Below are 23,797 nucleotides of genomic sequence, written 5' to 3'. Positions count from 1 at the left end.
AGCAATAACTAACTTCAGATCTGCATCTCAAACCCTTGTAAATTTCTTTATGCGAACGCCCCAAATGAAACCCCGTGTGTTTCCTGAAGTGAAAACACCCTTGATCCTCCTGACTGTGTCTTCCAACAGCGAAGAGAATGCTAGCAAAGAGGGATTCCGTCCTCCAAGCCCGATAATCAGATATCCAGCAACATAACATTAATCTTCATCCAAGCATACAAAAAAAAAGCTCTTCCATTTCTTTTATAGTGTTCTCACAAGAGCTCAATCCTTCGTTTTCTCAATGTGGGATAAAACATAACTCCCTTTATGTACCTTATGTCTCCAATGTGTTATAAAAATAAAGGGGACTCTTTTAATTTAAATATTTCCCACAAACTATAGTCTATGCATTAATAAAGTTAAATATTTAAATTTAACTTTATAAAATGGCTTTATCAATGCATAACAAATCTTATCAATGATAAATAAGTTTTCCTGTCGATTTTAAACAATTACCATCGACATACCACTGTGACTGAATGTCCAGCCATGTCCAAGATGACTTACTATAAATAGTAAGTATGCCAAAAGTTGCCCCAGAACCCCTCAAAAAGACCTGCAACTGAAATTGTCTAGGCCAAATGGCCTCTAAGCCCCTTTAATGTCCTAGTTAGCCTACGGGACTGTGGGGAAATAGGCTAACGACAACATCATGCTATGAATGTTAGAAAGGGGACATTACAGTCTGCCCTTCCCAAAATTGCTTGTCCTCAAGCAATTTCAGCTCTGGATGCTGCAATATCTGCTCATTTTCCCAAGTAGCATCCTCGACAGGTAGGTTCCTCCACTTCACTAGATACTCCCTGATAGTCCTCCTGCGAAGCACCCTCTCCCTGGAGTCAAGTATGGCCTCGGGAACCAAGATAAGTTTTCCCTCATCATCAAGAGGTGGCAATACTACTGAAGGCACCACATTGTGACCCAATGCCTTCTTAAGGCGTGACACATGGAACACATTATGCACTTTACTGTCTGCAGGCAACTCCAACTCATAAACTACTTCGCCCACCCTCCTGATTACTTTGAACGGTCCATAGTAGCGTGGTTTCAATTTCTCTGCTCCACTCTTCTTGAGAGAGGACTGTCTATACGGCTGTAACATGAGGTACACCATATCTCCCACCTCAAAAGACCTCTCAACCCTGTGCTGATCAGCATATTGCTTCTGCTGATTTTGTGCTTTTTGCAAATTTTCCTTCAAGGATCGCATAATGTCCCGGCACTCATGCAAAGTATCCTTGGCCTTAGGCACCCTACTGTCCCCAAATAACAAATCCAAAAAATTAGGAGCATCATACCCGTACAGTGCCATAAAAGGGGACATTTGAATAGACATATGGAAAGAGGTATTATAGCAGTACTCCCCTAGATGTAGCCACTTCACCCTAGCCTTCTGCTCTCTTGCACTGTAGTTTCGAAGGTACCCCTCAACCCATTTGTTCACTATCTCTGTCTGCCCATCAGTTTGGGGGTGGTAGCTGGTACTCGGAGTGAGCTCTGTTCCACATAACCTGAACAACTCCTGCCAAAAGTGGCTCATAAATCTGTTGTCTCTGTCACTGACTATGCTCCGTGGTATCCCATGTAGTCTGAATACCTCTTGAAAAAACAGTTCTGCTGTTTGTGCTGCTAAATATGTAGACGAAATTGTAAAGAAATGTGCAAATTTCGTCAATCTGTCTACCACAACAAAGATACAATCCCGACCCCGTGCCTTGGGGAGGCCTGTGATAAAATCCATGGAAATGCTATCCCACTTCTTCTCTGGTATGGGCAGGGGCTGTAGTAAACCACCCGAAAAAGAATGTTCCTGTTTGTTCTGCTGACACACAGGGCATTCCCTCACAAACTGAAGCACCTCTGATTTGAGTCCTTTCCAAGTGAAGCGCTCTCTCACCTGCCGATATGTCTTAAAGAATCCGGGATTTCCTGCCATTGGTGAATCATGTAATGCCCTCAAAATCTTCTGCTTCATAGCAGACCCGGGTACTAAATAAATCCTTTCCTTGTAGATGATCAGATCATTTACGACAGTGTATCGACTATCTTGAATAGCTCCCTCAATAATGCTAGATGCCCAACTATCCTTAGCATATTCTACCAAGATCATCTCTCTCCAATCATCCATGACTATCCCAACAGCAAGCAAATGAGGCCTTCTAGATAAAGTATCTGCAACAATATTTTTCTTCCCTTTGACATAGGCTATGTCGAAATCATAGGCCTGTAATTTACTCACCCATTTCTGTTGCCTGTCATTAAGGTCCTTCTGTCCAAGGAAATGTTTCAAGCTATTATGATCTGTTTTTACTGTGAACCGGCCTCCCACTAAGTATTGCCTGAACTTAGCTAGCGCGTGCATGATTGCTAGCATCTCTTTGTCGTAGATGCTGTAGGTTCTCTCCACACCTCGTAATTTTCTACGCTCATATGCGATAGGATGTTTGTCTTGCATGAGAACAACTCCTATGCCCTCTCCCGAGGCATCACACTGCAGCTCAAAGGGCCTGGTGAAATCTAGAATGGCTAAAATAGGACATGTACTCATCAGCTCCTTGAACCTGTCAAAACAATCCTGAGCCCTCTCTGACCACTTGAAACTGTCTCTCCGTGTCAAATCTGTAAGTGGTGCTACTATCTATGAAAATCCCTTCACAAATCTGCGGTAGAACCCACAAAGCCCAAGAAATCCCTTGAGTTGTGAAGTGTTCCTCAGTGGTGGCCAATCCAGAATGGCCCTGATCTTGTCTGGGTCAACCCGAACACTTCCTGCACTAATAATATGCCCTAGATAGAGCAACTCTGTCATCCCAAACTCACATTTACTCATCTTGGCATATAATGACTCCCTCTCCAGAATACTGAGCACTGTATCAATATGCTTCAAATGTTCCTCCCAAGTACGGCTATACATCAGTATATCATCAAAAAATATCAACACAAACTTCCTCAACTGATCTCTGAACACTCTATTCATACAGGACTGGAAAGTGGCAGGGGCATTTGTCAACCCAAAGGGCATGACTAAGAACTCAAAATGTCCATAGTGGCATCTAAAAGTTGTCTTCTCCACATCCACCTCTCTAACCCGTATCTGATGGTAGCCGGATCTCAAATCAATCTTGGAGAAGTAGCATGCACCATGCAATTCATCAATAAGCTCATCGATGCGCGGGATAGGGTATCGGTTCTTGATTGTCTTCTTGTTTAGCTCCCTATAATCAATGCACATCCTCATTGTACCATCCTTCTTCTTCACCAATACTACTAAAGAAGCGAAAGGACTTTTTCTTGGCCGTATGTGCCCCATGTCAATCAACTCCTTAATTGCCTTTTCTATTTCATCCTTATATCTCTTCGGATGGCGGTAAGGTGTGATGATAACAGGCTTAGCCCCTTCCTCTAATTCAATAACATGCTCGATTCCCCTATCCGGGTGTCTCCCTGGAGGTATCTCACCATACACCTTAGTATGTTTGGTTATTATTTTTTGTACATCAGGTGGATACTCTTGTTTATGCTGCTCTGTCATTTCAGGCATTACGCTAAACTCTGCTGCTCACTGCACCTGATCATGTCTAAAGAAACTCTGCATCTGCTTGAGTGACACCACTCGAAGTCTCCCATCTGACAAACCTCTGAGCACTATCTTCTTACCATTTGCCTCAAACCTCATTTCCATTTTCTCAAGGTTAAATGTAAACTCTACCAGAGACTTCATCCAGTTCATCCCAAGCACCATATCCTGATCACCAATGTTGACCACAAAGAAATCTCCTGTCATGTCATAATCTCCCAAACGAAGCTGCAAGTTGGAGATTTTCTTGGTACATTCAATTTTGAAGCCATCGGCAACCATCACCTTAAATCCCCTATGCTCCTCTGTATGTAACCCTCTGCGTGTCACAAACTTCTCATCAATGAAGTTATGTGTCGCCCCTGTATCAATGAGTGCCACAACTCTCTGTCCATCCAAGGTTCCCCTAACTCTGAAAGTGACAGCCTCCTATATACTTGACAACTGAGCTATCGTGCTATCACCGCGTGCTTCCTCCTGTGAAGAACTATCATCATCTCCATCTGATTCGGATGACTGCTCTGAATCTCCATCTACTGACTCTTCGGCTGAAAAGTACTCCATCTGCTTAGCTCTTGCTTTCAATGGACACTTATGTGACAAATCCCTAGGCTCCCTGCAATGAAAACAAAGCTTCTTCTTCCTGAGATCATTAAGTGTCTCATTGTCCAACCTCTTACTTTCCTCCTTAGCTGGCTGAACCTCTTTATGAAAAGGTTTCCTGTCCTTATCTTTCCTTGAAGGGAAACTCTTTGCCTGGAATTTATTTTTTAAAGATGAAGAGGAATCCATGTCACGAGCTTTCTTAATGGCTTCCTGCAAAGTGGGAGGATTGAGAGCTTTAATCCACCCTCTCAACGGATCAGCTAACCCATCCATAAATAGAACTAGTATCCTCCATTCAGATACATCTGTTACTAACACTGCAAGTTTCTGAAAATCTGAAATGTATGTTTCCAATGATCCCCACTGTTTAAGCTGAGCTAACTCCTTGAAATGGAGTTTTGGATCCTTCCTATCAAAACGTTCAATCAGCCTCTCTGTAAACTCCACATATGAGGTAATGTGTGCATGTCCCATAGTGACCATACCATGATGCCACCACTCGTGTGCTAACCCATCCAGATGAATTGCTGCGTACTTAATAGCTTCTTCCTCGGGCATAGGGTTCAATTGAAAGTATGTGTCAAGCTTTTGAACCCAAGCTCTTGCTGTAGACTTTCTTGAGCCATCATAATATGGTAACTCAAGTCTCCCTACTTTCTTCCGTAGCTCATAGCTCTGGTTCCTGTTATGTCCACGTGGCATATGTTTCATCCGCACATTCATATACTCCCTAAAGGTAATTGCAGCAGTAAAATCTGGCCCTCCGGCTTCCCAATCTCTCCTCAACTGGTCCTGTATATCAGTAATCTGGGGCTCTAGTACGAGCTGCTCTGGAGCTCTAGGAGGAAATGTAGGAATCATGGGCCTTGAACTCACTGTCCTAGCTCGCTGGGGTGCATGACCGAAATTGTTCCCAACTTGTTCATCTCCATTATGTGTCCCATCCTGATCATTTCCATTCTGATTGTTACCATTCTGATTATTTCCTCCACCCATGTTAGCATTCAACCCCACTTGACGAGCCATCATCTGCATCATAAGATCCAATCTCTGGTTCTGTTCCTGTGCCCTTTGTTCTGCTACTCGCTGTCCCTGTACCAAAGTCTCTAATAACTGTAAGAATCTTTCCTCTCCAGGCTCTGGACCGACATTCCTGCCTCCACCTAATCTTGTATTCCTGTCATCTCGGTCACCCATATTGCTGTCCTGATCAAAGAATACCTCCCCTGTGTCTGTATGACTGGATTCTATACCCCACTGTACGGATGAACTAGACTATTTGCTTTGCAGGTCTGAACTCCTGTTTTGTCTTGCTCTGGTATTGCGGAAATTATAAGGCCCCTGTCGCATGCTCAAACATAAATGCTCTGATTTTAGTGTTTTGACATTTCATCAAACACTTTCCCCTCTATCCGCCAATTCCAAATTTCCTATAAGACCTCCACAGGATGGCAGGACTAATAGCTCTGATACCACTGTAGTATCCTCCCCTGATTTGAACTTTGACTTGTAGAAATTTAACTTAAGGAATATTGTCAAACACTTTGTATGCAAACTCATAAAGCTGATTTCCTCAATAAATTGCTTTCCAATGAGTAGATTTACGAACAACTATGAAGTGACATTAAAATGCATAATACACATCATAACATTTTCACAAACACTTGGCACACATTCAACAATATATGAAAAATCTGGAAACTCTTTCAATCTGCTGATAAAGGGTGATTTTTAAATGTAGATGTGCACTTACAGCTGCCTTAAAGGCTGCAACAACTATTCAGACTTGTATTCAACAATTATTATGCAAAGTATCAAAATTTGACAGAAGAAACCTGGAATTAGTTTCCGTAGTATTTTGCAGATGTAGTCGGCAGCCCTCCAAACTTCTAATCAGCCGGAAAAACAAGTAAACTTGATACCAACACTGTTCACGCCGTACTGTAGCAAAATATTGTTCATGCCGACTGTAGCAAAATACTGTTCATGCGGCACTATAGCAATAACTAACTTCAGATCTGCATCTCAAACCCTTGTAAATTTCTTTATGTGAATGCCCCAAATGAAACCCAGTGTGTTTCCTGAAGTGAAAACACCCTTGATCCTCCTGACTGTGTCTTCCAACAGCGAAGAGAATGCTAGCAAAGAGGGATTCCGTCCTCCAAGCCCGATAATCAGATATCCAGCAACATAACATTAATCTTCATCCAAGCATACAAAAAAAAAGCTCTTCCATTTTTTTAATAGTGTTCTCACAAGAGCTCAATCCTTCGTTTTCTCAATGTGGGATAAAACATAACTCCCTTTATGTACCTTATGTCTCCAATGTGTTATAAAAATAAAGGGGACTCTTTTAATTTAAATATTTCCCACAAACTATAGTCTATGCATTAATAAAGTTAAATATTTAAATTTAACTTTATAAAATGGCTTTATCAATGCATAACAAATCTTATCAATGATAAATAAGTTTTCTTGTCGATTTTAAACAATTACCATCGACATACCACTGTGACTAAATGTCCGGCCATGTCCAAGATGACTTACTATAAATAGTAAGTATGCCCAAAGTTGCCCCAGAACCCCTCAGAAAGACTTGCAACTGAAACTGTCTAGGCCAAATGGCCTCTAAGCCCCTTTAATGTCCTAGTTAGCCTACGGGACTGTGGGGAAATAGGCTAACGACAACATCATGCTATGAATGTTAAAAAGGGGACATTACATATTTTGACAACTGCCATATGGCGTCCGGATGAGAGGGCTAAGAGCATCGGATCTTCTGCACTTGCACCCCTTTCCTTCTCCTTTTTGTCCACTGTATTTGCTCCACCTTCCTGCTTCCTTCCATGTTCTCCTGGTAGTTGAGTAGCCGGAACAATGTTTGTGAGTACCGATCGGAGCTGAGGCATAGTGAGCAACAGATCATTTATCTTGACGGGTATCTCGGCTTGCAATATTTTCCGTACGATGTTCTGTTCTGCGCAGTTCTGTACGAAGGTACCAGGCGTGTCCTTCAAGTGTGCCATTTCTATCTGCGTTGCTCTCTGGATCTCTACCCGTGCTTCCTCCAATCTCTTTTTTTCCTCTGTCGGATCGGGGTATAGCTTCGCCTACTTCCGAGTGATTGCCAAAACTTCTTCCTCGTCCATCTCGACAGTAATCAAGTTTACTCCAGACTTCGGGCACTTAGCATCGTCATGATCGCCAGGTCCACACCATCGGCATAGCAACTTTGGTGTATTCACCGTTGTGCACTCTCGGGCAAAGTGACCCCACAAATTGCATGCGCGACATTGAACTATTGGCCGACCATTCGCATCATTCTGAATTTGACTTCTCCCACCATTATTGTTGTTGCCTCCATTGTTGTTGTTATTCTGACCGCGCCAATTATTTCTATATCCACCTGATGTGGCACCATCCGTACTGGTGTTCCCGCTCCCTCCTAACGGGGACGCCTCTTGTGTCAAAAACACTTGTTGTGATGTTCTTGTTTTCAAATTGAAAGGGCATTCCTTCACTGAGTATCCCATAATTTGGCAAATCTCACAAAATTGGTCTATCGGGCATGATCCCTTCGTATGGCCTTCTTTCTTGCACTCTGTGCACCATAGGTCACTACTCTTTGTCTCCTTCTGCATATTTTTTAACTCCATCATGCGGATCATGTCCTTCTGTAGGGCCCGAACCTTCTTGCTACTGCCTCCATCGTCGTTGCTATCTTCTCCAGATGGCTCATCATCATCTGAATCAGATGAGCTAGTCTTCTTCTTCTTTGTCTTCTGCTCACTTTCGAGGTTCAATGCTCTATTATAAGCTTCCGTGTATGATGACGGCGGCACAATTTTCATTTTCTTCCACAAGTTTGGGCGTAGACCTTCCACGAACCACCTTTTCTGAAGTCCATTCGCCGGCTTATTTTTCATTTTCTTTATCAAATCGTTTAATTTCTTGGCGTAGACGCAAACAGTTTCGTTCTTCCCTTGCTTAGTATTGAAGATCTCTGCTACAATTTCATTATCGTCACACAACAGTTGGAATTCAGCGAGAAACTCCTTTTTAATGTTATTCCAACTATCCAACTTCTACAGATTTGTACTAGTAAACTAGTCAATTGCCACACCTCGTAGGGTGGCCGAAAATTGTCTCATCCAACCATCTTCATCAATTATCCCATTTGCCTTCCAAATCGTTTCACATGTTTTGCAATGTCGAATGGGATCGGTGGTACCATCGCCATCGAACTTCGGCAGTTTCTCTTTTGGTCCTGCCATCATTACTAGATGTTGTGGGTTTTGTTGTGTACCTGTGCTGTTTTGCACTCCCGCGTTGTTTTGCACTCCTGCGCTATTTTGAATACCCGCACTATTCTGAATACCCATGCTGTTCTGCACACCTGCGCTGTTTTCGGCTTCCGCACTGTTTGCAATACCCGTGTTGTTTTCGACTTCCGCATTGTTTTCTACACCTGCGCTATTTGCAACACCCGCGTTGTTCTTGGCTTCCGCACTGTTTTCAACACCTGTGTTGCTTGCAACACCCGCACTGTTTTCGACTTCCGCGTTGTTTGGTGAAGAAGAGGTTTCATCCACTGAAGCTGTCCGTTCCGAAAGTATATCTCGGACAAAGAGGTCACTCCACGCTCGTGCTCCCTCAGCACTTCGAGCCGTGTGAGTCGATCTCCTTCTGTCAGGATTCTCTTCCCGTGGCGTATGCAGGGTCAGAAACTCTTCCCTCGCTTCTTCCACCAAATCAAGCCATTGTCGAGTCTCCTCCAACAATCCTTCCACGCTCTTATTTCCGTCAGCAATCTTCTGGAATCTCCTTCGACGCTCTATCTGTTGAGCTAGAATTAAATTTTCCTACGCAATGCGTATGTCATCCTTTTCCTTCAGCTTACTCTTATCTTTCTTGAAATGATTCGGCATTTAATTCATATTCGCCTGCCTGCGTACTAGGTCCATCGGGCAACGGCGCCAAATGTTTACCGTACAGGTAAAATAAATCAACGCACAAACAATAGATATGAATAGCAAAACTTCTTATTATTATTCGCATATGCCAAACAGTACATTATGCTTCATCATTTTTTTATGATTACAATGCTTTCCGAAGGGGGTATAACTACTTTTCAAAGAACCTTCCCGAAGGGGTCCGTCGGCTACATAACAATAATCTTTTCCAAGGGACCCGTCGGCTACATAACAATAACCTTTCCGAAGGGACCCATCGGCTACATAACAATAACCTTTCCGAAGGGACCCGTTAGCTGATACACAATTTCTACCGACAACAAGGTACTGCTTCTATGTACTTAATTAGATGGATCAAAAGACAATGTGGAAATTGCTGATTTGATAGTATCTCCACATGCTTCCACCTCAAATGTAAATTCAAGTGCTTGCAAATCATGATCTTGGGACCTATTAACAGCCAAAAGATTTTCTGATTTATCTACCAAGGTCTGATTTGAAAAATCAGATTCGTCATGGCATGAATCCACATTGCACAAAGCATCATTAGTACCCAATTCTTGACCAGTATCATGTGGGAACTCACTGGTATCATCCTACATGAGTCATAATTGCTATCCCATCCTAATGCAAAGCATCACTACTGTTTCCATCAATGGTTGATGTCATATTCTTGTTTTCCTCATGATCACAAACTCCTATCACATGAGAATGATGGGACTTCATGTGATTGTATTCAAACAAATCAGTAATGACAACCTGACTCTATAGAAAATCTCCTTCATCATGCATAGTCAAAACACTAGTGGCTTCTCCACTACATAAAGGATCAACTTCCATGTCCACCTTTTGATCTTGGGCCTCCATTTGAGTTTCATAAGAATGAAGAACATCACAAGAAGTCTTATCTTCATGTAACTGTTTGAATGCAATAGGTTTATCTTCACACATCACCTAGCTCCTCCCCAATCTGAAAGTCATCATAAAGTCTATTGTGCCCAACATCTCCCTTAATGTAAGTCCATTTTTTAATCTCATGGGATCAGGTGCATGGTGGTCACTAGCTTCTAAAAGTTCATTGTAAAAACCTCTAGATGTCCCACTTGTAGAGACCTCTTTTTTCTCTTTGTTTATGTTTTGTGATGTAGATTCCTTAAAAATGGATCTCATATACCATGCTAAACTATCTATGGTTGTTGGGTTTGAAAGGAATTCATCCATTTTTAATTTTTTTTTGCTAAATCTTCTTTACATTTTTCATTATGGCATTTGACTGCTTCCTAGAAATAATCATCCTATTCAACCGGTTTCCCTATTTAATTGATTTCCTAGATCTTTTCGTATTTGAAACAACTGCTAGAGTGCTAGTCACTCAAACTACAATGATTTCCACCCCCAACAGGATGGAAAGAAACTACTCTGATACCATTGTAAAAACCCCAAAAAGTTCTGACTTCACTACTGTAATATCCCTTGCTGAGACTAACTGTATGTTGCAGAATTGAACCTCAAGGAATATTGTCAAACAATTTTCATGAAACTTGTATGCTTCCAAAACTCAGTTTGATTTTTCTTGATTAAGATGATACCAAACATGCTTTGGAATGACTACTAGAATGTCTAATCAAATATCTATGATGTACATGCAATTCTTCTGGTTTCCAATGCAAATATAAGACCCACACGTGAGAAATGAGTACCTAGAGCTCACAGACATTAATACAAACATTCGGCACACACACTAGAGATTCATTACGGACTAAAATAAATAGCTACTGTTATGCACCAAAATTGCAGCCTTCTCTAAACTATAAAAGTTCGGTATTCTGGCATAACATGGGAATCACTTCATTAAACATGGGATATGTAAATCTAAAGTGAATCTCTGGTTTCAAGGCTAGCCCCTATTAGATGATTGCCTATTAAGCTCAAAACAAACTATAAAGTTTTGGATGGAAAGTAACAGAAATTGCAATAATAAAATTGGACACTTCAAAGAAAACTAATTGACTAGATGATACACCAAATTGACATGAATGTATTAGAGCCTTAAACACAATGCGATTCTGGTAAAGCTATAGTAAATTATTTGACACAAACTTGATGCCTACACAACTGATACATGAGTATTTCACAGAAAGGAAGTTAGTCCTTCTACAAGCTGGTAGGAAAAGATGCTTTCACAACCAACAAGAATTAACAGACTTAAACTCACAAACTGTAACCTATGTAAGATATATAGTGCTATTCACTTATGGATACAAATCTAATACATAAACTTGTAGGATTCAAAAGTATGATTCACAACAAGAAAACATCAAATCAAAACAAGAGCATACAATAAAGTGAACAAAAATAATGTCTCTTGTTGTCCTGCATTTTGTCACCACAAAATGTAGGTAACAGTATGAAACTTTTTCAAATTAGTTTCGCATTTTTCTGAGTTTATTTCATTATTTAATTGGTTAGTATTGATCAACCAATTGGTACCAATTGATACAATGAATCTTTTTATTGAAGGCCTTTGTCAAGTCTTTTTTGTTTTTTTTCTTGTCGAGCCTTTGCTTGATTTTTGAAGCCTTCAAAGTCTTTTTTTTGCTTTTGAGTTTGCGTTTGTTTTTTTTTAGTCATTTGGTTTTGCTCATGCCATGCCTTTCGTTTTCCCCTTCGATTGGGTCCAACCTAAAAGTCAATTGGAGTTGTCAGTCAAGAGATATGGTCATTTTAGTGCCTCAAAAGTGGACATTTTAGGTGCAACAGCACGAATTAAAAATATGATGTTATATTTTCATTTTGACATTCACTTTTTGAAAATATAACATTTTACTCACTTTTTGTTATATTTTGAAGTTACTTTTCATTTCAATTTATAACTTAAAGTGACTATAGTGCACTTTATATTATAATTTTAAGTTGAGTTATTTTTAATTTTTCACTTAAAGTGGCTATAGAACTATATAGTTACTTTTTAAATTTTTCATTTTTAAATCAAATACTTATATAAATATTACTTTAATATAATGTTTATGTATTATATTGATTAATATGATGCATAAATGTTATTTTTGACCCATATTGATGACATTTTTTTAAAATTAAGTGAAATACATAACTTAAATGCCTCAAAGTGGACTTTTTATGTGCAAATGCATATAAAAATCTATAAAAAGTGGAAATTTTTCATGCTAATGCATATAAAAACTCATTTTGAAGACATTTTTCATGCCATTACATCAAACGCTTGTAAAAGTGGACCTTTTTGATGCAATGACATGAAAAGTTGAGTTTTTATGCTTGTGCATCAAAAATGTGAGATATGTTTATAAAATATGTGAGTGACTCCAAAAAGTGAGATTTTGGAGACTTGCACATTTTAAAATATGTAATGGGCTTCAAAAAGTGAGATTATGATCAAAGACATATTTTAAAACATGCATTGGACTCTAAAAGGTCCAATTTTGTCTTATTACATGTTTTAAAATATGTAATGAACATAAAAATGTTCTATTATGTGAAGAAAACATGTTCTTGCTCCAAAAACCTCCTATTTTGATCATAAATTTTAATTTTTTCCATGGATTTGGATGAAATCAATTGCATTCAAAACGTTTTGGAAAGGTGATCATTTTGCCCTCATCAAAAATCAATTTATTGCACCCAAACATGTGTACAAAACTCCCAAGCTAGGGCACAATTTTGCAAAAAAACTCCATAAATCTTCAAATTTGGAACATGTTTTTGTTTGGAATCAAATTGCTTTGACCTTATTTGCTGATTCCATTACATTGTGATCATTATTTTGGTGTTAAAACACCAAATTGTTTTTGCTTGGAGAAACACGTTTTTGCTTAGAATGCTCGAAAAATTGGGGTTTTAATCCGCTTTTATGTGTTTTAAAGCAACTTTTCTGCATTTGGATCCATATATATCCATTTGGGGAAGTCGTTTTTGCATTCACAAGTCAAAAATGACTCAAAAACATGCAGTTTTTTGCCACGTTTTTGCAAAAACGGCCTAGATTTTTGAATTAAAAAGTCATGTTTTTGTTCAAAAAACTCAAAAAATTGCATTTGCAACCCATACATTTGATCAAAAGGGATTGTTTTTGAGTTTTAAATACATGATATTGTCTTTGGAGACCATTTATTTCGCACTTTCATGTCAAATCCGACCATTGAATGTCCATTACATGCAAGTGCGGAAAAAGTCAAAAGATTGTTTGAAAATCCGAATTTAAGGGAGAATTTGTTTTAAGTCTCTAAAACTTGCTATTTTGGCACTTTCTCCTTCATTTTTGGCACTTAATCTTCATGTAAGTGGACCTCTTCTTTCATGTATTTTAATTCATGCTTATCTTTGCTGATTTTATGCATGAAATCGTTGAATGGATGCCATTTGTAAGAATCTTTGCCTTTTTTTCTTTAAATATGAATTTCTCCTTCATTTTGATGTTTTTGGTTCTTCTCCAAGTTCCAAATTCGAATTTCATCTTTGGAGTGCATTGCATCTTGGCATGTTTTGAATTGTTTTCAAAGGTATTTTTTCTTTTGTTTTAGTTTTGTGTGTTTGTTTGCCGGTTTTTCTCCATTTGGAGAAGTTGCAAGTTTTTTTTTCCCAAAAACTTGTTTTTCCTTCATTACATGTGAAAGCGTTATCATTTTTCACATTCCATTTCCATGTCATTACATCTCACATCTCATTCAACAAATGTGATTACATCTTTTTCACCTCATTCGCCATTCACACATGCATGTAATTCCATTTTCTATTTTCATCCATCTCATTTTTTGCTTTCATTCGCACGACACGATTATACGAAATGTCTTACGTGTAATTGCATCTAAAAGGTTCAATTTTGACTAAAAGTCACTTCTTGAAAAGTCAAAAAGATGTCATTTTCTCCTTTCCATATGCATTCACACCTCCATGAGCAAATACATGTTTCTATATCTTTCCATGCTTTCCATCTTAGCCTTCATCCGCATATGCATGTAAAGCGTATCTTTCACTCACACTTGCATCTCATTTCACCCTCCACCTTCCGTTACATGTTGCCTTTACATGTAATCCATTTTCTGTGCAGTGACATCTTGAAAGCCCAAGTCACTTTTTGAAAATTGACAATCTCTATTTACACGCATTCCCATGCGCCAAGCACTTTACTTTAGAAAAAAAGAAAAAAAAAAGAGTTAAAGGTGCTGATGGAAAGTTGTTTCGAGTGTACATCCGAACATCATCAAGAAGGTTTTCAAAGTGTCAAAGACTCTAGTTTGTGCTGATCTACAATGGAGAATTCACGACAACTTGAGCGAGAAAAGATGGATCACATCAAGTTTCCACATGATAATGGACAATTCATCAAAGAGAGCTAGAAGTTGTCAAAAGATGCAACACTGTGGTTATCAACGTGAATGCAGCAGTACAAGGTACAGGAACTCCCAATCTTGTTATCATCTCAAATTGCATCGTCAAGTACAAGGCCTTTCAGAATTGTTCTTTTGTCTTCCGTCTTCTTTCTTCTTCTTTCATGTTTGTAGTTGGAGAAGATGCATTACATGAAAAAGTGTAATTACATGTAATGCAAGTTACATGTGTATGTAAAAGATGTAATGCGAGTTCCATGTGCAATTGCATGTAACCCTTTAGTTTCTGTAGTTAGACTTGGTCAAAGTTGGTTGAGTTGCTCCCACTTCTTCCTCCCCCTTTTTCTCAACTTCTTTGCCTATATAAAGGAGTGCCCCACTTATTGTAAATTCATCATTATCTTTATGCAAGAGAGCTCTGAAGAAATTGTGCCAGCAAAACTTTGTTTGTGTAGCACTATTTTGAGAGAAAGCGAATACAAAGGAGCATTTGAGATTTAACTTTGATTAAGTGAGATTGTTATTTGTGTGAATTGTAAGCTTTGTCTATAATTCATTCAAGTTACCTTTGATTCATACTATCTTTTGTCATTGATATTGTATCTTGTGATTGATAGAAAAGAGTTAAGAAACAATTGAAGCCCGAGCTTTGACTAGGAGCAATTGTGAAAATCCATAGCTAGAAGCTTTGTCTGTAGCTTGTATTTTCATCTTGATTTGCAAAATAGTTAGATTGTTGTTACTTTTAGGAGTCTTTGTGCCCTAATTGTAAAAATTTTACCACATAGAAGTACAACAAGACTTAGAGCCAAACTGGTACATTTTGGCTAGCCTTTGAGTTAGTTAAAATTTATCGGTATTGTTGTTTCCAGCTCGTGATAGAAGTGTAATTAGAAATTCACCTTGCCCATTATTCGCCTTACGAATAAGTGGATCATTTCTTCAAAGTTAAGAAGAAAGGATAATAGTAACAACCTCTTTATAAATCTCTCAATTTCTTGCTTACCTTGAGTTGATCCAAGGAACAGTGAGAAGGGGGAACCTTCCCTTTAAGGTAGGAGAGACTCTGTCTCACATGCTGTGGCTGGTCATCCTATTTTGCGATTGAATTTTTACCCAAAACTATCAGTTGCAAAATATCCACCCAACATCTCCAAAACACTGCATCTTTATGGAAAACTCCAAGGGACTACTACCAATGCATACAAGAATGAGTTACAACTGCATGAGGTAAACAAGACAAAAGAAAATTTATTAAAATAACCTTCATGTTTCTTTTTAATGCTCACTATTGTATCTTATTATATCTCTGTAAATATTAGAATGTTTATAATATTTAGGTGTAGTCTAGAATAGAATGTTTCTATTCTATTCGACTCTCCTCTTTGTACATATAGATCAGTTTGATCTCTGATTAATTCATTCAAGTATTCCACCATTTACATTTCTAACATGGTATCAGAGCTAGGGTTTCAACCCTATGTGCAAATCGATTGAAAAATTGTGTCTTCAGCTACTGGCGTTCTTGGAAAATCGTGGATTTGTTTTCTGCCAATTTTTTTTCTTGGAAACCCGTGGCTTAGTCTGTAAATCACAAATATGAAGGTCGTTCTTCAAATCTAGAAGTCGTTTTTTCAAATCTATTCACACCCAAATCTCAAAAAGTGGGATTTTTTGGTTGTTTTTTCAATAACGGGTCTGTCTATCCCTGTTGGATATTTTGCTCACGTTTCAGCTACTGGGTTTTGTTGTTTTACTTGCAAACATCATTTTTCTGCCTTTTTGACCTCTTTGGCCACCGACTGTTATTCTACTCGAAACCTTAGTTTTTTGACTTCGGAAAAATTTTCTGATCACATATTCTTGGTGGGTTTTTTGAAATCTCAAATGGGTCTTCATCAGATTTTTGTGGGTGCCTCATTTTTTGTGCCTCAATTTTTGAGCCAGCAGATCCGAATTCCGACATTTGATTTCTAGGTTTTTCGAGCTCTTTTCTGGGTACTCCAATTTTTTTGGGTCTTTCATTTTCTCACCTCGAAGTTTGTGCCATTTGAAATATTCACATATTATAAGCATCTATATTAGCAGCATTAAAAGTCGGACTCAATTAAATAGCAAGCCAATGCTGCCTAACGCTTAGAGCAGAAAGAATCTATCTACCATGCCTTTATGGCCAGCGTACCTGCAAATCATGTGAAATCTTCTGCCTAGTACATTGATTCTGGTGCCTCCTAACATTTCACTCATAGGCGTGATTAGATTGTTGAATTCACTCCCTAGTCTAACTCAGTAATCTTTGGAGGTGGCGAAGAATACAATATTGTCGGCAAGGGCAACGTTTAGATTCAATCTGGAGGAAGAAAACTCATGTTTCTCAATGTATGTTATGTTCCTCGCATGAAACATAATCTTCTGTCTGTTAGTCAAATTATGAAGCACTCTCCTCAGTTGGATGTCGTTTCCAGTGGAAATAAGTGTTCGATTATTGATCGTGCTTCTTGCACTACCCTTGCTTTCGGTCTTGAGGATCATGGTATTTATAGGCTTGTAGATTCAGGCAATTCCCTTGAGCATGCCTTCATCGCCGAATCATCCGCTCTCAGCAGTCTCTGACATCAGTGATACGGTCATCTGAACATTCAATATCTAGCACAACTTGCTCGGGATAATTTAGTCCATGCCCTACCTAATATTCAGACCCAAAACCATCACGTTTGCGGAGCTTGCCAAGTAAGGAAGCAACATAGGACACCATTTAAGAATGGTGAATCATGGCGGGCATACAGAGTACTCCAGTTAGTCCATGTTGATGTATGTGGTCCTATGAATACTTCTATTACTGGGAATAGGTATTTTTTACTCTTTGTGGATGATTTCAGTCGCAAAATGTGGGTATATTTTCTTAAGCAAAAATCAGATGCCTTTCTTGTATTTCAGCAGTTTAAAGCTCTAGTAGAAAAAGAGTCTAGTTCCTCCATCCATACTCTTAGGACCGATAATGGGGGGGAATTATGTTCTTCTGCTTTCTCTGCCTTTTGTACTACTCATGGCATTAGACGTCAATTCACCACACCTCACACCCCTCAGCAAAATGGTGTTGTAGAGCGTCGAAACCGTACCATCACAGAAATGGCTAGGGCTATGCTAGAACATAGAAATGTTCCCAGAAAATATTGGGCAAAAGTAGTATCCACATCTGTCTACCTTCTTAACTGGTCACCCACCCTTGCAGTTAATCATAAGACTCCTGAGGAAGCCTAGTTTGGTCGCAAACCTACGATCAACCATTTGAAATTTTTTGGCTCTCTAGCATATGTATGGATTCCTGATGCCAAACGCACTAAGTTGGATTCCAAAAGCCAGAAACTTATGTTTACAGGATACAGTCACACACATAAGGCCTACAGACTAATTGATGTAAATACTGATCATTTAATCTTCAGTCGTGATGTTGTGTTTGATGAGGAATTTGGACCATTTACATTCTCTGACTCCCCACCACATTCTGAGATTCAGTCTTCAACAATCTCTGACTTGGGTTCTTCTATTTTATATGAGTCATCTGATGCTACTGATACACCACCTCAGTCATTTCCAGATAATACAACTCCTGCTCCTGCTTCTCATCCAGCTATTCCGACAGCATCTAATATTGGCTCCTCGACTCTTCGGCCAAAATGGTGGGCTCAAACGATTAGTGATCTTCGTCCTGATGAACTCATTGAGGGTAGAACCTCCAGAAATAAGAGCCTTCAGCACAACACAGTTAATATAGCTCTTATGGCCAACATCCACAGTATCCCTGAGCCCCAGATATATGCAGAGGCCAAAGGAATTCCAGAATGGGAACAAGCAATGGATGCTGAGCTTTAGAGTCTTCAAAAGAACCACACTTGGGTTCTTTCAGATCTTCCTCCTGGGAAGAAACCCATTAGCTCTAAATGGGTCTATAAGGTCAAGTACCATGCAGATGGTACCTTGGACAAATACAAAGCCAGACTTGTTGCTCGAGGATTCACCTAGCACGAAGGCATTGATTATGAGGAGACATTTGCACTGATAGCCAAGATGAGCATTATTCGCATTCTTCTTGCAATTGCAACTCAGTTGGTTGGAAAGTTCATCGGATGGATGTGAAGAGGGCCTTTCTCAATGGTGAATTACAGGAAGAATTCTACATGATGTAGCCCCCAGGTTTTAAGGTTGCCGGTTCAGAACACAAAGTATGTAGACTCCAGAAGGCCCTCTATGGTCTTAAACAGGCCCCTGGGGCTTGGTACATAAAGATTGATCATTACTTGGTTGCTCAAGGATTTCAGCATAGTCCGTCAGACAGTAATCTGTATATTAAACACTCTGGTAATGATATTCTTTTTCTTGTTGTCTATGTGGATGATTTGATCATTACTGGAAATTCAGAACATTTGATTTCAAAAATCAAACAGGATCTATGCAGAACTTTTGATATGACAGATCTCGGATTGCTTCATTATTGTTTAGGTATTGAGGTTTAGCAGACTGACAATAGAATTTTTTTGTCTCAGTCCAAGTATGCCAAAAGTTTGCTTGATAGGTTTTGAATGCAGGATTGCAAATCTGCCTCCACTCCTATGGAAACTGGTCTGAAATTGTCCGCACAATCTGTTTCTCCTCCTGTAGATGAAACACTCTTCAGGCAGCTAGTAGGTAGTCTCATCTACCTTATTACTACTAGACCTGATCTCAGTTTTGTAGTCAGCTACATCACATGGTTCATGACAAACCCCAAGACTAATCATTGGATTGCAGCGAAACGTGTGTTACATTATGTACATGGTACTTCAGATTATGGTCTTCTTTACACAAGGAGTACTACTCCTCAGCTCAGTGGATTCACTGATTTCGATTGGGCCGGCTCAATTGATGACGGGAAATCTACTTTTGACTATGTGTTTAGTATCAGATCTGCAACAGTTACTTGGACCAGTAAGAAGCAACAGGCACATGCACTCTCCTCTACAGAAGCAGAATATAGAGGAGCTGTCAAGGTAGCTTGTGAAGCAGTTTGGCTTTGGCAGATGCTTGCAAATATGCATATTCCTCAAGCAGGTCCGACTTCTTTTTTTTCAGACAATCAGGGCATACTCAAACTTGCCAAGAACCCAGTGTTTCATGAACGAACCAAGCACATAGAGCTTCATTGCCATTACATCCGACAATTAGTAGAAGATGGATCTATTCAGTTACGCTATGTTCCTACCTCGGAGCAATCAGCAGATATTTTCACAAAACCCCTTGGTCCTGACAAGTTTGTTAAATTCAAGGGATCTATTGGTGTAGTAAATAGATTGAGCATTAAGGGGGGGTATTAAAATAACCTTCATGTTTCTTTTTTATGCTCACTATTGTATCTTATTATATCTCTGTAAATATTAGAATGTTTCTAATATTTAGGTGTAGTCTAGAATAGAATGTTTCTATTCTATTCGACTCTCCTCTTTGTATATATAGATTAGTTTGATCTCTGATTAATTCATTCAAGTATTCCGCCATTTACATTTGTAACAAAATTATCCTAAAAACCTCCAAGAGCTATGCCTACCTGAAGTAGAACCAACTGAAAATGAGTTAGAAACTCATTAAGTACAAACAACCTTCAACCATCAATGATCAGATCCAAGAATATAGCTCCTAAAACCATAAAAGCAAAAATCGTTTTGGGAAAAAACCGGCAAACCAAAAGAGGAGTTTTTGAAAAAATTCAGAAAAGATTGGGCAATAATCGGATTTGCAAAAAAGATAAAAAATTGAAGTAAAATAGTAATTTAAAAAAAAAAATTAAGGTGTATTTCCACATCATAGATATATTGAGAGTAAATAAAACATAGCATTCAACTAGTAGATTGTACATGATAGATTTTCATCATTTATAATGTTATATAGATGCTGCTGATTTCATTGCAAAAAACATACCACAACAGCATAAAAGATAACTAGATGGAGACAATTGTCAAATGTCAATTACAATATAGTTTGTGACATTGTACAAAGTCAACCTATAAACTAATTACAAAGCTCCAAAAACTCAAAAGTAGGCAATGGGGTGCTAGGTCCTATTGATTAAAGTTTTTTTAAAATGGCACTTGTCAGTGATAAACTGGTCAATTTTATCCAGGAACACAAGGTCTAAAGGAAACATGAGAAGAGAATTTCACATCTACAAAATTATAATTAGAAAACCCAAATTTCTAAAGTATACTGATTGTATTCCCTGAGATCTTACTAAAAGGATGTCCTCAAAAGGTTTGAAGAAAAGGTCAAACACAGAATAGGATATTAAACACCTCTACTTTTGGCAAAATTAAAATACACATTTGTAGATTTTGGTGCCACCTCAGGCCCATTCGAAGAGAAGTAACAGAGCTTAAGTTGGCTAATTAACAATCCTCTCTTATCCTGCAATTATCTTCTGGATGCTTAATGCATTTGTACAACTCCAATAGTCAAAAGGCTTTAATGTAATTGATATTATCTTCTTTTTGTTAGCTATAGTTACAAAACTTACAATATAGAATAATTGACATATTTCTGATGTTGATTGTGTAAAATTAAATGATCATGACTGACTCCACTTGATGGTTGCAAAACTGTTCACTCGCTGTATAAGTTTTTACTGCATAACATATGAGTATTTACATAATAAACAAAATATAATGAAATATAATAACAAAAATAAATACAAAAATATATATAACATAAACAAAAGTTTACAGCTAACATCTGCCATTTTTTAAGCTAATATATACTAAACTTTACAACAAAAACAAAAAAAATATTGAGAAAAATTAATTCCCAACCTGGCAAAGATTTTATTGGAGTCTGAGTTGGACTTTTCTCTCACCACAAATGCAAACAAGAAGTTGAAAGCAACTGGACTCTCACATAAGTAGCAAACAAACAATTTTAGCCAAACAAATGATTTAATCCTTGGCAAACAACGGCTCCCATGGAGAACAAATAATTTAATCTTTTGTCTACGATAAACTCCCATGACAACTGCAATTATGTCATTCAGAGGTGTTGCGGTGACATTAAATTGAAAAAGAAGACTCTCATTTGATGCCATTTAGGTTTTCCTGGCAGCAAATTTTCACACATCTTTAAACAATTAATTGTGATTTAGTTATGATCAAACACGATTTTATCCTGATTAAACACAAATTTTTGGGCCTAAAAACTGTTGACTATGTTTACCAATTTCAAGTGAGTTTTTGTGGAAAAAATTGGGAGCGACCCTGATTCAAGATTAATTGCATTTTTTTGGAGATTTTTGCTTCATTGCCTAAAACAACACCTAAAACTCATAAAAATGGAGTGCAAGAGCATGAAAAAAGTCTCTTCAGGCACAACCATATAGATGAGTCATCAAAACTGCCCCTCGAAAAGCTCTAATAGCTCATACAAGCTTCCCAAAAATTATGGATGAGTCAAACTGAACCCTCTCCTATATTCCCCCCTTGTTTCTGCAAACTAATTTAAGTTTTAACTGAAGAGCACACGATTATATTGAGAGGGGGTGCGGGGGACCGGGGTGAATTAGTATAATAACAAATTTTCCAATTTATCCAAGCAATTAACTTCAAATGCTGAAATGAACAACGATGCACATGAACACAATAACACAAGGATTTAAGTGGAAACACAATACAGGAGAAAACCATGCCAAATAAATGTTTTCTTATATAAACTTGATCTTTTACAAAGTTTTGTAGGCTTCAACCTACCAGAGGCTCCAATCCCTATGTTTATGAGCACCGACTCACTAGAAACTCCAACTCCCACACTTTGCAGGCTCTGAGCTACTAGAAACTCCTACTCCCACTGCTATCTTTGCGAGCACTGACCCACTATACCAAACTTCTTTTCCACCTTTACGATGTTGCTTTCTTCAATTGATGATGGACACTTTGCTCCACAAATCTGAATACTCTACTTTCCTTTGTCTGAAAACTTGTTGTCTTCAAAACGCACTCTTCACATACAATGTCTATTTCTTCCTATCATGTATTTTCAATTTAACATAAATAACAAATAAATAAATCTATATACACATATATATTTCATATATATTCTGCAGCTTTATCTTTCTTTCATATATTCTTCATTTTCAGGTCTGGGTTTAAGTGGAGATTTTGAGTGATATGTTAATGGCTTCCCTACTGTAAATGATCTGCTGGAGGCATTTTACATATTTTGGAAAGTACGTTGCAAGCCATATATGTTGGACACAACCCAGGAGTAAGCTGCAGCATTTGTGAAAGGATGGTAAGAGGCCATACAAGTCTGCAACCCTCACAATCAGTGATGTCCAGGGTCTGCAGTCAATTATACTCAATCATAGCAATCTGAAATCACTCCATACTAGGCCATACAGATTAGGAGGAGCTCAAGGGGTTTCCATATAGGTCTGTCAATAATTCAAGATGCCATAGATGCCCATTCAGTGGTTGTGCCAGGTCTGAATTTTTGGCCAGCATTTGTGGTAGGCTTTCCTTGCTATCACTGTTTGAGTATTATTAAGCACTGTATACGTAATCAGATCTGTGCATTACTGAAATAAAGTTATTTGGCATTGTCTACAGCATTAAAATATGACTTAAACCTGCATATTATTTGAAAACATATCAAGTTCTTCGAAATCTGTTTGTTAATGCTTTCATTGTCTTAGAAGATGCAATATTGTGTTCGTTGTTAGATTGGTTTGGTATTTCATTATCATAAAACATTTCAAAAAAAAATACAAGAGTGCAAATTAGGGAACACCCTTACAGTTATATTCTGTTGTGTGTTTCAACTCACAGATATTGGTTCATGAAATGAATTCACAACAATAATGTATCACTATTCAACATGCAAATAGAAGCACATTCATTTTCACGTGCTTGCAGCTGTTTGATAAAATACTAGCCTGATAAATTTGGTGAAAATTTATCATAGATCTCAGAAAGGATCATTTAAATTAAGTTACACTATAAATTGTGTGTATCTATAATATAAACTTGTAAGTTGCTATGAATTTTCAAAAGATGATGTTTCATAACTTTGGAATTGCACTTTGCTGACTAGCTGGAAATTCATATAATTGGCATTTACTCCACGCTCATACTTTCCACAATAATTTAGCAGTGTTAAAGGAAGTGCTCAATTTTTTAAAAGTTTAAAATGGTTAGCTCTTACAATGCAATTGTTCATTATCT

At 38.2% G+C, this 23,797-nt stretch overlaps 1 protein-coding gene across 4 annotated transcripts in view; it reads right to left on the bottom strand.

The window, feature by feature from the left end:
* The window catches only part of LOC149541077 (S-adenosyl-L-methionine-dependent methyltransferases superfamily protein), a 363,739-nt gene that overhangs the window by 192,905 nt on the left and 147,037 nt on the right, over window positions 1–23,797 (bottom strand). The gene's annotated exons all lie outside the window — the stretch shown is intronic.

This window comes from Cupressus sempervirens, chromosome 9 (genome assembly GCF_028749045.1).
Source record: "Cupressus sempervirens isolate cs-2001-9-10 chromosome 9, ASM2874904v1, whole genome shotgun sequence".
Lineage (NCBI taxonomy): Eukaryota > Viridiplantae > Streptophyta > Pinopsida > Cupressales > Cupressaceae > Cupressus > Cupressus sempervirens.
This window is presented reverse-complemented; position numbering and strand designations above follow the sequence as displayed.